Genomic DNA, 13,755 nt, shown 5'->3' on the forward strand with positions numbered 1-13,755 from the left:
AGGGCCTGGGAGGAATGAGGCGACTCCATCTTGGCCAGAAACAGCGGTCTGTCTGGATATAATTTCTAGACAAAGTGAATTTTAGACAGGCATTTGCAGTCAATTCGCGTTTTCTTCTCTTTGTACAGACATGTAGCCTTTCTACCGCAAGGCCACTCAGAATCTTGCAAGATTTTAAGAATAATACACATTATGTGATTCATTTTCAAAACATGCTCGCAAATTCTTTGATGCTCTTCCATCAGGAAAGTAAGTTCTATGTCACATCGCCTCAAATATGGGGTAAGCTTAGTTACTGGCCAATCAATCAAGTACAGCAGAAGTAACACTGTGTGGCTTCCAAGTCATAACAGGTAATGAAGTCTGTGCCTGGTTCTTGGGAATAGTCATGCTGGAGACTTGAGCTGCCATTTCAATATTCTGACTGCCCCAAGGTCACCATGGTGAGGAAGCTCAAACCCATCCATCAAAATAGAGAAGCTTTGAGATTACAAGAGGGAGGAAAAAGATGCCTGGACAGTCCCCAGATGCCCCCATCGGGCCCCCATCCCAGCTGTAGCCACAATCTGATTGCAATTGCATGAGAGAGGAGCAGCGGGGAGAGTAATAGGCGTGAGGTTAAGTTGAGGTGATCAGGGTGGGGCCTCAGTTCATGCAGGGCTGGGGGGACCCTGGCGTCTTTTCATACTGAGATGAGATCATTGAAAGCTTCTGAGCAGATTATGGACATGATCTGACAAGTTTAGTAGGATCACACAGGCTGAATCTGTGAGGAGCTGACTCAGTGGAACAGGGAAGAAGCAAGGAGAACAGTTAGGAGGCTACCACAATCATTCCAGACAAAGAGGATGGTGACTGGGGTCAGGAGACCGAAGAGGTAGCTGTGGAGGTGATGAGACATGGCCAGGTTCTGAAACTGTTTTGAAAGAAAGCCAGCAGGCTTGCTGATAGATGTGACATGGGATGTGAGAGGAATAGAGAACCGAGCCAAACTCCAGGTTTCTGGCCTGAGCAACTGGAAGGATGGACTTGCCTTAACTGAGATAAGGAGGATGGTGGGAGCAGCAAGTTTCGAAGCAAGACAGGTGGAGAACAAGATTGCAGTTGGGACTGTGGATTGGAAAACAATATCGACTAGGTGTTTCATCACCAAAAAGGATTTATTCAGGAAAAAAAACATTGCAACCCAGTGCATGCAAACATGCAAGCCACGTACATGCACTGAAGAGTGTGTGCCAAGATGGAGGGGGTATTTATAGAGGTGGGGAAAGGAAGTTAAGGGGAGGGGCAGTGACAACCGTAGAGCTTTCTTGTAAGCATAGAGTTCTTCCTGTAGAGTTCTCACAGATGACAGAAAGTGAGAGAACTCCTCCCATAAGCCCTAGCTCTCCCATAGAACTTCATGACTGATGAGGTTCATTTAAAGTTCCAGTCAGTCTTTATCAGAATGTGTGAAGGATGTTGGATACCTGTTGGATACTCAGGTGGAGATATTGAATAGGTATTTGGATATACAAGCCTGGGGTTCAGGGAGTGGTCCAGGCTGAGATGGAAATGTGGGAGCCACCAGCATACGAATGGCATGTAATGACTGCATGGCTGGTGAGGTACCCAAGGGAGTGAGGGAGGATAAGAAGAAGGGGACAAAGGACCAAGGTCAGAGCCCAGAGACAGCACAAGTGTACAGGTCCAGGAGCCATGGAGGAGTCAGCAAAGGAGGCTGAGAGGGACAGCCAGGTGGGTAGGAGGAAAGCCAGGGGAGAGTGGAAGCAGGAAGTGGGGGTTTCAAGGAGGAGGGAGTGATGGGTTGAGAAAGATGACAACTAAAAACTGATTACTGGATGTGACAGCATAGAGGTCACTGATAACTTTCACAGCAGCAGTTTTGGATGGAGGGGTGGGAGTAAAAACCTGAGAGTAGTGTGGTGAGAGAAAATTGGAGGACAGAAGTAGGAGATTGTGAGTCTAGATAATGCTTTCAAGGGGTTTGACTGTAAAGAAAAAGCGAAGCAATGTGCTTGTAGCAGGAGAGTTTTGTTTTGTTTTGTATGTTTTATTCTTTGTGGTTGTAGAAATAAATATGGCATGTTTGCACACTAATGGGGGTGATCCAGTGGAGAAGGGAACTTTGATAATGCAGGAGGGAAGGGAGGGCTGCTTGAGTGACATTTTGAGCAGACCAGAAAGGATGAGACCTAATGCACAAATGGCCTTGACAAGGGACACATAAGTCTCAGATTCATGATGAATTTTCCCCAGGGCCTCCCAACAAAAGTGCACATCCTTCCAGACATGGATCTGTGCACAACCCAAGATGGATATGGATAGAATGTTTTTGCAGCATTCTGCTCATATTTTCGAGCAGCTTGTTTTCTTTATTCAAAAATATGTTGTAGAGATCCTCCCATGCGAGTGCATGGAAACCAAGTTCAATCTTGTTAATGGCTGCTTAGCATTCAATGGTATGAATGCACCATTATTTATTTAACCAGTCTCTTATTGATGGACATTTAGGTGTCCCCAATGTCTTCTTTGTTATTACAAGTAATGCTGTAGAGAGCCTCCTTGCATACCGGCATATCCTTGAGCTTTTTCAGAATCACTCACTTCTAGATGTGAAATTGCTGAGTCAAAAGATAAGTGCTTTTTGAATTGTGATAGGTGCTCCTCAAGTGTCCTCCACAAAGACCACTTCAGAAAACGTCCCACTAGCGGTTCAAAGCGGAGTTCAACTTGGAAGTGGTGTCAGAGCCATAACTGGATGTTCCGTTTTGGGCTGCCTTTCAGGATGGCTGTATTCCTGGCCATCGCTCTGTTTTTCAAGCACTTGCTTCCTGGCACGAGAAGATGCTTCACGCTCACCCTGTAGAACCCTTTCTCAGTCCTAGGATCAGCCGTTTCTCTAAGGTACTGTGCTTCCTTTTATTGGAGAACAGTATTAGAAACCAAGGTCTGGGCATGACTAAGGAATTATGGAGATAACCTCCAGCTCTGAAACAATAGGATCCTGGACTTAGGATAAAAGTAGTTCCGAAGTCATTAGGTTATTGGGAGCATGAAATGAGATCTGCCATGTTCCATACATACTAGTGGGGTGTTTCTCTCCTCTTCCCTCTGGTTTCTGATTGGGTTTGTTTTTCTTGGCTCTCCCAATCCCAACTCAGAAGAAGATATCTGTGGGGCTTTCCCACCCAGTACCTGGAAAAACATCCAGAATTTCCTTTGTGGAACCCCACACCCCCAAGGGGCCCATGGGAGTTAGGCTCAGAAGCTTTCATCAGCTGTTGGAGCGGGGAAGCTCTCTCTTCTTTGCTGGACTCAAGTTGGGCTAGAAACCATCTGGCAACCAGGAGGAAGGGACCCAAGAGTATCCAAGACACACAGAAGTCCAGGCTGAGCCCTCTCTCCACCCTGCAGGTGGGCTGGGGCTGAGGGGAGAGTGGGGGGCATGCGGATTCGGGGGACCTGGAAGCAGCACAAGGACACGTCTCTCTCTGGCAGGGGTTGGGTTGGTCATGGGAGGGTGGCGTTTGCTCGTTCTCAGCCCCGGGTGCTCTCCAGGCATAGCCATCACGCCCCCAGATGGGAGGAGAATGACTCAGGCACGCCCTCTCCCTGTGGGGGCAGAGTTGGGGTGGCAAGTGGAGCAAGAAATGCCACATCATATGGCTGAGGAGTGATCCGGGGCAGTGTTCCCCGGGGCAGCAGCACAAGCACACGCCCAGCCCTAACCCTGCCCACCCAGACCAGAAGCGCTCCAGCCCTTCAGTTCCCTCGTAACGCATGTTTCAGATGCATTGTTTTCTCCACTGGATTAAAGAGTCATTCATTTAAGGCGCTCTGATGGTTATTTCATGTCTCCCAAAGCATATTTTTTCTCAGGAAGATCAGTTCCAAGGAAACACCCGGAGTCTGTGGAAATTAAACCTATTAGCAAGTGAAAAATGGCCAATTGCTAAAGGTAAAGGTCTTTGACTAAGAATAAGCAATATGAAAGCTAACTGGCTGTCCTGTTGTGGGCCCTAGAGTGGGATTTATGTAGGGGCTTTATCAGTCTTGCTATTTTATTTTTCCCCAGTGGTTGAAATGAAACTTTATTTCTGAGTCCTGAGAGGAGGATTAAAGGAGGCTCATTCTAGAGCAAATCAGCCCCTCCTGGTGGAAAGGGGGCCCTCACGGATCACCCCCAAAGGGATCTCTGTTCCTTAAACCCAGTGGCTATGTTGGGAACAGCCTCAGGTTCCCACAGCCCCCCTCTACCCACCCACTGCAGTTGGTTTGGGCACCCAACAGGGACAGTGGGGATCAAGGAACCCTAAAATGCCACCTCAGCACCACTGTTTATCAAGAAAGGGGGACATTCGGGGATTCTGAACTAGCAAAGACCATTTTTAGAGGCCATGGGGGAGGAAAAGGGGGGAAAGAAATGTTCCCCTAGTTCTAGAACACCTGAAAAAAGGGGTGATTTCTGAAGATTCTGAGTGCTGGAAAGGGGCAAAGGCCCAAAGCTTCATATGATGCTAGGATCCCCACAAAAAAATTGACACCTTTTAGAAATAAGATCAGCTCCCAGCCACTGGCAGCTTATTATGTGACCAGTCCTGTGCTAAAAGCTTTGCTAAAAGCTTTACATGTATTACTTCATTTAAACTGCATAATAACCCAATGACACCATAACGTGACATGTAAAATGACACCTTTACAGTGGGGGAAACTGAGGCTCAAAGAGGTAAAGCCATTTGCTCTAAAACACCCAAAAGCTGTGATGTGATTCAAACCTAGGTGGTCCTTATATTATGCCTTTCAATAAGTAGTCATCTAATTCTTACTTGCATACCCCCAAGGACAGGGAGCTCACCACTCACCAAAGTAGACCATTCCATCTTGACAGCTTTCACTGTTGGAAAGCCCTTCAGGCCACATTGAGGATAGTTACTCCTTCCCTGTGGCAGCCCTTCCTGTATTTGAAGACAACTTGTGTCTCCACAGGGTTTTTCATCTCCAGGTTTTACGGTCCCATTGCCTTCACCATTACTCATCACACATCCTTCACGAAGCTTGCTGCTCTGACAAAGCTTGAGGATCCCGCCTCCTTTTACCTTGTTGGACAAAGCTGGAGGCAGCTCTCCAAGGAAGAGCTTACAGGGGAGAACAGTGCCAAACTCATAATAGCAGCAACAATTGCAGCGGAATTAAACACAACTTTGCACCATCCCACCCCTGCGATTAAGCTGTAGCCGCAGTGCTCAGCCAGAATGCGCAGAGCTCTCCCTCTCCCCCCCTCTCCCCCCTCCCTATGAGATAGCAGGTGCTCACAAGCAGGGGAGCTCACACCTCTCAGGGAACAGCTGGGCTCACTCTGTGAGGTGGGATCATGGGCTCTGCATCAGAGGAGTCACAGCAGGTCTGTGCCAGGTCCCTCAGGCTTGTGCTGACATATGGTGGCAGGGCTGGGAAGAGTTCATGCATCTTCAAGCCTCCTGTCATGAGACGCATTCTACCTTAGAGTCAAATCAGTGTGGGAGAGGGGCCAGCAGCCATTTTCTGGATGTCTGTAGTCTGCAGGGGAAACAAACACTGTCCAGCTGGACCTGCTGATGTGGGAGGCACCATGGCCAGTGGGGAAATCATGGCCCTTGAGGTTGGGCAGATCTGAGTGTGAATCCTGGCTCTTAAGAGCTGTGTGACCCTGGGCTAGTCACTCAGCCTCTCTGGGCCCCAGTTTCCTCACCAGACACGTGGAGCTGATAATAATCACCTTTCAGGGATTGTTTCACTTTTAGAGTCAAATGAGATCTTCAACGTGATGGCCTGGATGCGTGCCTCACATACGTATATATATGCCTTTCCTCATAAATCAATGGTGAGAAAGATGCAGAGAATGCTAGGAGTTTAGACAGCTGCACATATGAATTTCTACTTTTTCCCCTCTTACCTCACATTGGACCAGGCCTCTAGCTCACCTGGCTCTTTATACAGAATGTTCCCCTGGCCCAGGCACCTCCACGCCCTCCCAGATTTTCTGTGCCATTCCCAGTGGCTCCACCTCTGTCTCCAGGCTCCGCCCACTCTTCTTTGTCCCCACCTTTAGGGACTGAACTTTCTCCAATGCCCTCAGGTCATCTCCCTCACTCAAATACAAATTCCCTGTTTAGGGAGACCATGGCGAGGTCATCTCTACATTGAAACCAGGCGTATGCCAGGCCCCCGAGGGATGTGTGTGGGCCATGGGGTTTGACCCGGATGGCAGGGAGGGCAGCTCTGCTCCTCTGCCTTCCACCTGCCCGGTACTTCACCAAAGACCAAATCCAGCTGGATGGACCAGGAACCCAGTACACAGTAAGTAAGAGCATCTACTATATATTGGGGACGTCACCTTTACTAGCTCATTTGATCCTCACCACAAGCCTATGGGATGGCAGTATCCATTTCTGTTTTCTTGGTAAAGAATCTGAGACTCAGAGCACTGATCTGGCCCAGGGCTCACAGCTGGGGTGTTCCTGGGACATATTTAAATCAAGGCCTCCCTGGCTCCTAAGCCCTGTGACTTGTTTTATGCCTTGGTGTCCCTTGTGTGGTGGTAAAGAGAGATCTCCCCCACACAACTCTAATTAAGGTCTTACAGAGTCCTGGAGGATGGAGTGGTGAGGGCTTTCAGTACAGACCACCAGGAGGGAGAGGCCAGGTGAGGAAACCTCCACCGGGTCAGCCAGCCAGGGTCTCAGCCTCAGGTCTCCCACCCACACACTGGTGACCACTTAGCTCCTCTGAGCCTCAGTTTCTCCATCTTTAATCCTGGGCCAAAGGCCTGTCTCCCTGGAATTCTGCGAGGGTTGCATGAGCATCACACATGTGAAAGTGCCCAGCACAGTGCTCAGCTTAGTAAAGATCAGCTGGAACCAAACCTCGTCCCCTGTGAAGTGATGACCTGGGACGAGAATCCAGTGTTCTGATGCCCTAACTCTGACCCTCCTGCCCTCCCTCCTCTGCAGAGGCTAAATCAGCACCATGCCCTTGGACCCAACAATGAGTCATGTCACATCCAGCACCTCCCTTGGTCCTGCACCCTTCACAACATTCAAAGGTGCCGGAATTCATCGGAGCACCACTCCCAGGGACGACCGTAGCTCCACACCAGCTCCTTTTCCATCTCTCTCCCTTCCCCCATCCCATCAGTGATTCTGTCCCTTGTACTATAGCTGAGCGCATTTGCAGAGAATTCCTAATGGCCAGTCTGGTCCCTCTGAGGATTATTGTGCATTCCCTGCAATGGCATTCATTAGTCTGTCTGACATCAATACTGTTCTCAGGTTAATATGTTTAACTTAATGAGACATTTATTTTCAGTTAGAAAACTGAAGAAGCATGTTTCCTCCTGATGAACTAGGCTGATGAGTAGATTAATCCTAGACTTGTACAAGCTAAATAAGAAAATGGCTCTAACTGGCTTCTGCTTTAGTTATGGGTGGAGCTTAATGAATCTGTGTAGAACTTGTCATTTCTTAGGGGAAGAAACAGGAAGGAGATCCCCACGTGGCTCTGTGATTTGTCCTCCATGTGCCTCTTTGTTTCCTCCCCTCCCGCCAGCCCCAGATCCAAGGAGAAGAGCAGACCAAGGACCAGCTGTGATGAGTGGGGAAAACGGTGCCTGAAACTTAGCATCAAAAGGGGCTGGAGCATGGAATGGGAGCTCTCATGTGGTGAGAGACAGTGGACAGAGCAGGGATTCCAGCTGACCCATGTGCATCATTACCAGGTTTGTGGGAGTCACTGTGCCCAGCACATAGTAGGCACTTCGTAGATATTTATTGAAAGAGTGAAGTAGATGCTCAACAAATGGTGGCTTTCATTGTTATTCTAGTAATCACATGGTCTCGAGGGGGAAAAGATGCCCATTGTCCCAGATACATCTGGTAGATGAGCCAGCGCTCACGCCCCCTGGCCCGAGGGTCAAGGAGGACCTAAAGGCCAAATTTTCTCTGATGACCTGACCAGTGGATATTTCTACATGGGCACTGGAGCCACTGCCAGCCATAATACGCCAGCCAGTATGCACTTTCCTTCCTGCAGCAGTGGGCTGCCAGGCCATGACAACTCACTGCCTGGCCCCCACCTCCTAAATTAGAGATCAGGGAGGAACTTGCATCCATCCTGCTTGCTCAGTGACCAAAATTCACTCTGAGAGCAAGACTGGTCGGTTTCACTGTGCCCATAGGCAGGAGTGGAATAGGGTTTACAGGCAGGCAGAGCTGTGGAGTCAGAGACCAGTTGGGCAGCTGGAGATGATGATGGGACCATAAATAAGCCTCCATTCTGCAGGGTTGTCATGAATGTTAGTGGAAAGCGCCTGACACAGTGCCTGGCATACAGTGGGCTCTCCCGAGATGGTAGCTGTCATCCGTAGTGCATGGATGGAGCTGAGATATTTGAAATGGAATCTCTCAGCTGCCTGGCCTCGCATCTCTTGGCCCAGGAGCTGGGTCCAGTCTGTTCAAGGAGATGAAAACGACAAACTCTCAGGCTGCACAGAAAATGTGCTAATGGTGAGTTGCAGGGGCAGTGGGTCCCTTGTGCAGAGGGTGAGATGTTCACAGCAGTAGAGAAAGACAAGAGGGCAGGATTAGGTAAGTGACAGGCACTAACCTTTTCTGTGTTCAACATGTGCTCCATCCAATTTGAAGAGGAAGGTAACCTTTAAAGGCTATGTCTTCTTCTCAAAATAAATAAAGTTGATGGCATCCAAGTAACACATGGTGACTGAATTCTCCCAGGTCAACCTTTTCCCCCTCTGATATATTCTCCAGATGGAATTTGAACTGGATGTAAAATGCGTCAGCAGTATGCTCTGTTCACGTGGGAGACAGAGCACATGTATTTCATTTGGAGTGAGACTGACAGCCACTTTGGATCAGCAAATGTGGCTTTTCAGTGCAAGTGGTGAGGGGTGGGGCTCTAAAAAGCAAAGCGAGCCACAGGGCAAATCAGCCTCCAGCTTTTCAAAGGCAGTGCTTCGAGCCTGAATGTTTCTGGCACAGAATCCAGAGGCGAGATAAAACATCACCCCAGAGAGTATGGGGGTGGGGGGGCACATCTGAGCAGGGGCCTGGGCAGGGCCGGACTCCTGGGTGGGATGGTGATCTGGTAAGCTGTTGCTGTCTCTCCCTAGTCTCAGGGTCCCCGATGTGTAAAATAGAGCTATTGGGCCAATTGGCGTCTAAGGCACCTTCTGAGTCAAACATGATAATAAGTCTAGGTGAGGCCTGGCCGGAGGATGGTAAGTGAGCAGGGTGTGGAAAGGAGTCGGGAAGGACCACCATGATGAACGTGCCATTGTCTTTACCACTTCAGTCCAGGATCCACGTTCAGCCACCAGCCCCTGCAGTTGCCTGGGGGGTTTTCTCTGGTCACCAAATCCCATTCCAATGCCCTGTGTGGCAGAATTTAACCATCTGGGCAATAATGCCCTTGCCCTGGGAAGAGCCCTCCGCCAGTGCCGAGGTAGCAGGCGCTATATATAAACAACCAGCTCCCGCACTGCCCTGGTGGGTGGTTTCCCATCCGATCACCCTCTGGCCACCCACAGTGGTAATTGAGGTGATAAAACGGCCTTTATTGGAGGGCTTACCCTCCTGTCTCACCTCTCCACTGCCCTCACAGGTTTTCTTCACCTCCCAACATAATCGCAGACACTGACTCCTTGTCATAGGTTCTGCCACCAGGGAACCCCAAACTAAGATGATAACTGAGAAACAGAGAGGGGCACAGGGGCATTCTGGGAGGGTGCTCATCCCAAGGGTATGTCCAGTTAGTGGGAGTTCTTTGAGCTGTACGCTTACAGTGTGCATGCTTTCCTTTATATATATATGTTACATTATGGCATAACGAATGTGTGTTTATAAAAAAGAACAGGACCCTTTTTTACTGAGATGCCCGGAATATGCTGGAGGGGTGAGGTGGCAGGAGTCACACTGGACAGATACCCAGCACCCAGAGCACATGTACAAAGACGTTAATTTTGTCAAATGATGTGTGAACGAATGAATTAATTAGAAAATACATGAACCATTGAGGAAATGAATAAAGCAAAGAATAGTGAATAAATGCATGAATGAGGCAATGAACGGATGAGCACATTCAGCAGTGAGTGTATCAATGAGTCAATGAAAGAAGGAATCCCTGGTGACTGAGTGAGGAGCTGAGTGCGCAGATGGACAATGGAACGAAGAATGAATAAAAGGATACACAGTGGAAGCGGGAATGAATGAACCAAGGAGTGAATCGAGGAATAAATTAACACAGGAATGAGTTTGTGAAGGCATGAACGAAACAATAAATGGATAAAAAGAAAAAAAACGAAGGAAGTGAATGAATGAATGAGTAGATATAAAAGCATGAGAAACAATAAGCAAAGAATAACCATATAAATGCATAAGTGGATAAATGGTTTGATGTGTTCTGGCTGGACGTGATGGGGGAAGTAATTTGCAGGGCAGAAAACTCAACGCTAAGAACAAAGTGTCTCCACTCACACCTGGGGCCAAGCTCTTGGCAACGAGCATGTTCCTCTCAGGGAAGTGGCCGAAGGTGACTTCAGTTTGGATTTAAGAAGAACACTGTTAAACCAATATCAATGATGTCATGGAGTGAGCCACTCCCTGGCATAAACTGGGTCCAGGGGGAAGAGCTAAATAGACTGACTATGTTGTTTTCACAATTAGGTCACAGGTAATTTCCCTTTATGTAGCAAACCCCCAGCGTGATTTTAATAATCACTAGTTTGCTGTGTGGCCCAGGAATGAGGAAAGGAGTCGAAGCTGTTGCAGTGATTGTTCAGCAATACATGGGACTCTGTCTGGGGACCCAGTAGTCCCATCCACTGTCATTGACATTACACAAGTCACTCCCCCATCTGAGCCTCAGTCCCTTCCCTATGCGATAAGGTTGGTTGCCCTAATTTCCAGCCTTCCTGGGAGAATCGGGGGTTCTTCTTCTAGTCAGAGTTCCTCGCTGTCCCCATCCTGTGCCCCCCACAGCACAGGGCACATCCCTCATCTCAGGGTAACAGGGCCTCCTTTTGATGTGTGTTTCTCCCCCAGACTGAGTGTAGGAACCTCACGCACACTCAGCACACGGCGCAGTGTCTGCACGCAGTAGGTGCTCAGTGAACGTGGGTGGGAAGAACAGAGGGATCTTGTGAAGTGAGGGTTATAGAAGTGGCCTTAAGTCCCTTTCAGAACAACCAGGTATGATAAGCAGATGGCCCCTCATCAATATCCTCTCGGACCTTGTCATGGCTCCCCTGGCTCTGACGCTCTTCCAGGTGTTCCCTTCACTTCATCCCCCATCAGTGTCTGCCTGACTCGGCCCCTCCCCCACTGCCTGTGTGCTGCTCTAATATCTGGGGGCCTGGAAAGTATGGAAACAAGCTGGTATGATTGTGCAGTAAGTAGTTACCAACGGGCTCTGATGAGGGGCCGAGGGCCTCTGCTCTGAGCAAAAAAGTGCACGAGGAAATATCGAACCTCTGGGTCTTCACACCTCCAGCATTGACAAGAGGTTCAGTGGCATCCGTGTTGTCCATCGTGTAGACTGAATCCTGCGTATCCACGCCTGTGATTCTGGAATTTCTGCCTGCTTCCAGAATCTGCTTTCCCAAGTCACCCAGCTCGCTCCAACGGTCTTCTCTCTTTAAGGCACTGGAAACCACACCGAATGAGGTCCGGCCTGTCCAGCCTGAAGGTGCAACAGACAGTCCATCATTCCCTTGTCTGTCTGCCCTCTTCACCATTTGGGTGACAACCGGTCCCTCCCCTATCAGCCCTGATAGACTTGGCCATGGCAGGGGTGAGATGGGAGAAGACCAGCCTGAGGGGGAGGCCAGGGCCAATGACAAAGGTCCTGAGCCCAGGGGGAGGAACTTACACTCCATCTCCATCAGCAACAAGGAGCAGGAGGGGAGAGCACCGCAGTCAGTCTGTGCAGCTGGGCTTAGCAGCGCTCTGGCCCAGGGGTTCAGGAGCCTGGAGGTGACCTTACTGGGCCCAGGAAACCACATGACCATAGCTACCTCAAGGTCTCTCACCTATAAGATCCTCCGCCATTTCCAGGACCTGTCTATCTCCTATCTCAGCCGATGATGTTGGGCATAGAGACCTAGGGACCATCCGGCCTGTCACATACACGAGCTCTGCCCAGCGGGGCTGTGCTGGCCCCGAGTCCTACACGCCCTCTGCTCTCCCAGCAAGTCCAGTCTCAGGGGGGCAGCCCTAGCCAGTTCCCCAGGAACTGGATCAGGGGGTTCCTGCTTAGCTGAGGTATGAGACTGCCAAGGACACCTCCAAGGACACAGGCGGCCAGGGCTCCTCTTTTTATGTTTGCCGAATTCCTCAAATTGCCCTTGATTATCACAAACTGTCCTTAGAGGTAGAAGAAGGTATAATAATTGAAGAAGAAATGGGCAGCAGTGGCTCCTAGGAAATGAGATCATGGTTCCTTCTATATGAACAGACGTTTAAAATGACCTTATCATATTATGCACTGACTCCTGTTAGGGAACATATTTGATAATGAAAGAACTGGAGGTTTCCGGGTATTTAAGGAGCAAAGAACAGGAGGGTTCAGAGTGTCAGACAGATGTGGATGGTCTCAGCTCAGCCACGTCCTTGTGCAGGTTTCTCTTCACCTTCCAAACCTCCGACTCCTCATTTCTGAAGTGGGCGATGGTGCCGCTGTCACAGGTGTAAGTAAAAGAATGTGGATAAAACAGCGCAGCCCTTGGGATGCTGCAAACACTCAACACACAGTTGCTGCTGTTATCAACTAAGCGAAGAGTAAAGATAAAGCAGAGGCTGTCTCTGGAGAGAGAGGCTTCTTGCCTCGTCGTTCCTTTGGAAATTTCCCTGATGGACTGCTTGAGCCAGTTTGATAATTTCTTATTTTTCTGATAAAATAAAGCTTGACTGCAGGAAGCTCTCTCATCCAAGTTTTATTATCACTGCGATGTCCACAAAATCCACTTCTTACACACGCCTGGGAACAACCCCTGGCCAGTGCCTGTGTCAGTCACCCTGGCAAAGGGCAGAGTTTCTTTGCGCCCCCGCAACAGCTGCATGGTGGCGTCATCCTCCAGTTGTGCAGATGAGGAAACTGAGGCTCAGAGAGTGACATCACTTCAACAACAGATGTTTCTAAGCACCTGCCATGTGAGACTCAGCAGTGAACCAAGTCCCTGCTCCCCTGGTACTGGGGGTAACAGATTATAAGGAATGAAGGTGTAGAATGTGTCAGGTGGTGATAAGTGTGAAGGAGAAAAACAGCTGGACGTTAGATGGCCTCCTTTATCCTAATGAAAGGTTTGCCTGTGTCCTGCCGCCATGAGGTTTCTCAGCGCTGCTTCCTGCTGGGCAGGGTCCTGGGCATGAAGAACATTCTTACAGGAATATGGATGTGCGTGTGGAGTAGGACTCAAGGACAATTCATTTGTTCATTCATTCACTCATTCATTTATTCATTCATTCCCCAGGTCAGCCCTGGGTATGAGTCAATGAAACCAGACAGACAAGGCCCCCACCTAGAGCTCACACTCCAGCCGGAGGCCTGATGCCTACAGGTCAGCACAGATCAGCAAGGTCACGCCAGCTCTTGACCTGCCTAAGCCTCAGGCTCCTTGCCTGCACAATGCAGGCGATAACAGCATTTATTGACCGGTCACCCTGTGCTTCGTTTCTGCCCAGCCTTAGACCTCCCTGTGACGCA

General features: G+C 49.3%; 1 long non-coding RNA gene across 5 annotated transcripts; it reads left to right on the top strand.

Annotated features, from left to right (window-relative positions):
* Positions 1 to 800: 800 nt before the first annotated feature.
* Positions 801 to 12,849, top strand: LOC109390624 (uncharacterized). 5 transcript variants are annotated; one of them, XR_002125611.1, is made up of 4 exons: positions 801 to 1,085; positions 2,788 to 6,339; positions 7,588 to 7,756; positions 11,694 to 12,849. It is a non-coding gene; the product is annotated as an uncharacterized LOC109390624 (long non-coding RNA). The 5 variants fall into 5 exon arrangements; XR_002125612.1 differs by lacking the exon at positions 11,694 to 12,849 and having other exon boundaries at positions 2,788 to 3,961; positions 6,156 to 6,339; positions 7,588 to 10,194; XR_002125613.1 differs by lacking the exon at positions 11,694 to 12,849 and having other exon boundaries at positions 2,788 to 3,417; positions 3,883 to 6,339; positions 7,588 to 10,194.
* Positions 12,850 to 13,755: the final 906 nt, after the last annotated feature.

The sequence above is a fragment of the Hipposideros armiger genome, unplaced genomic scaffold, assembly GCF_001890085.2.
Source record: "Hipposideros armiger isolate ML-2016 unplaced genomic scaffold, ASM189008v1 scaffold_10, whole genome shotgun sequence".
Taxonomy (NCBI): Eukaryota; Metazoa; Chordata; class Mammalia; order Chiroptera; family Hipposideridae; genus Hipposideros; species Hipposideros armiger.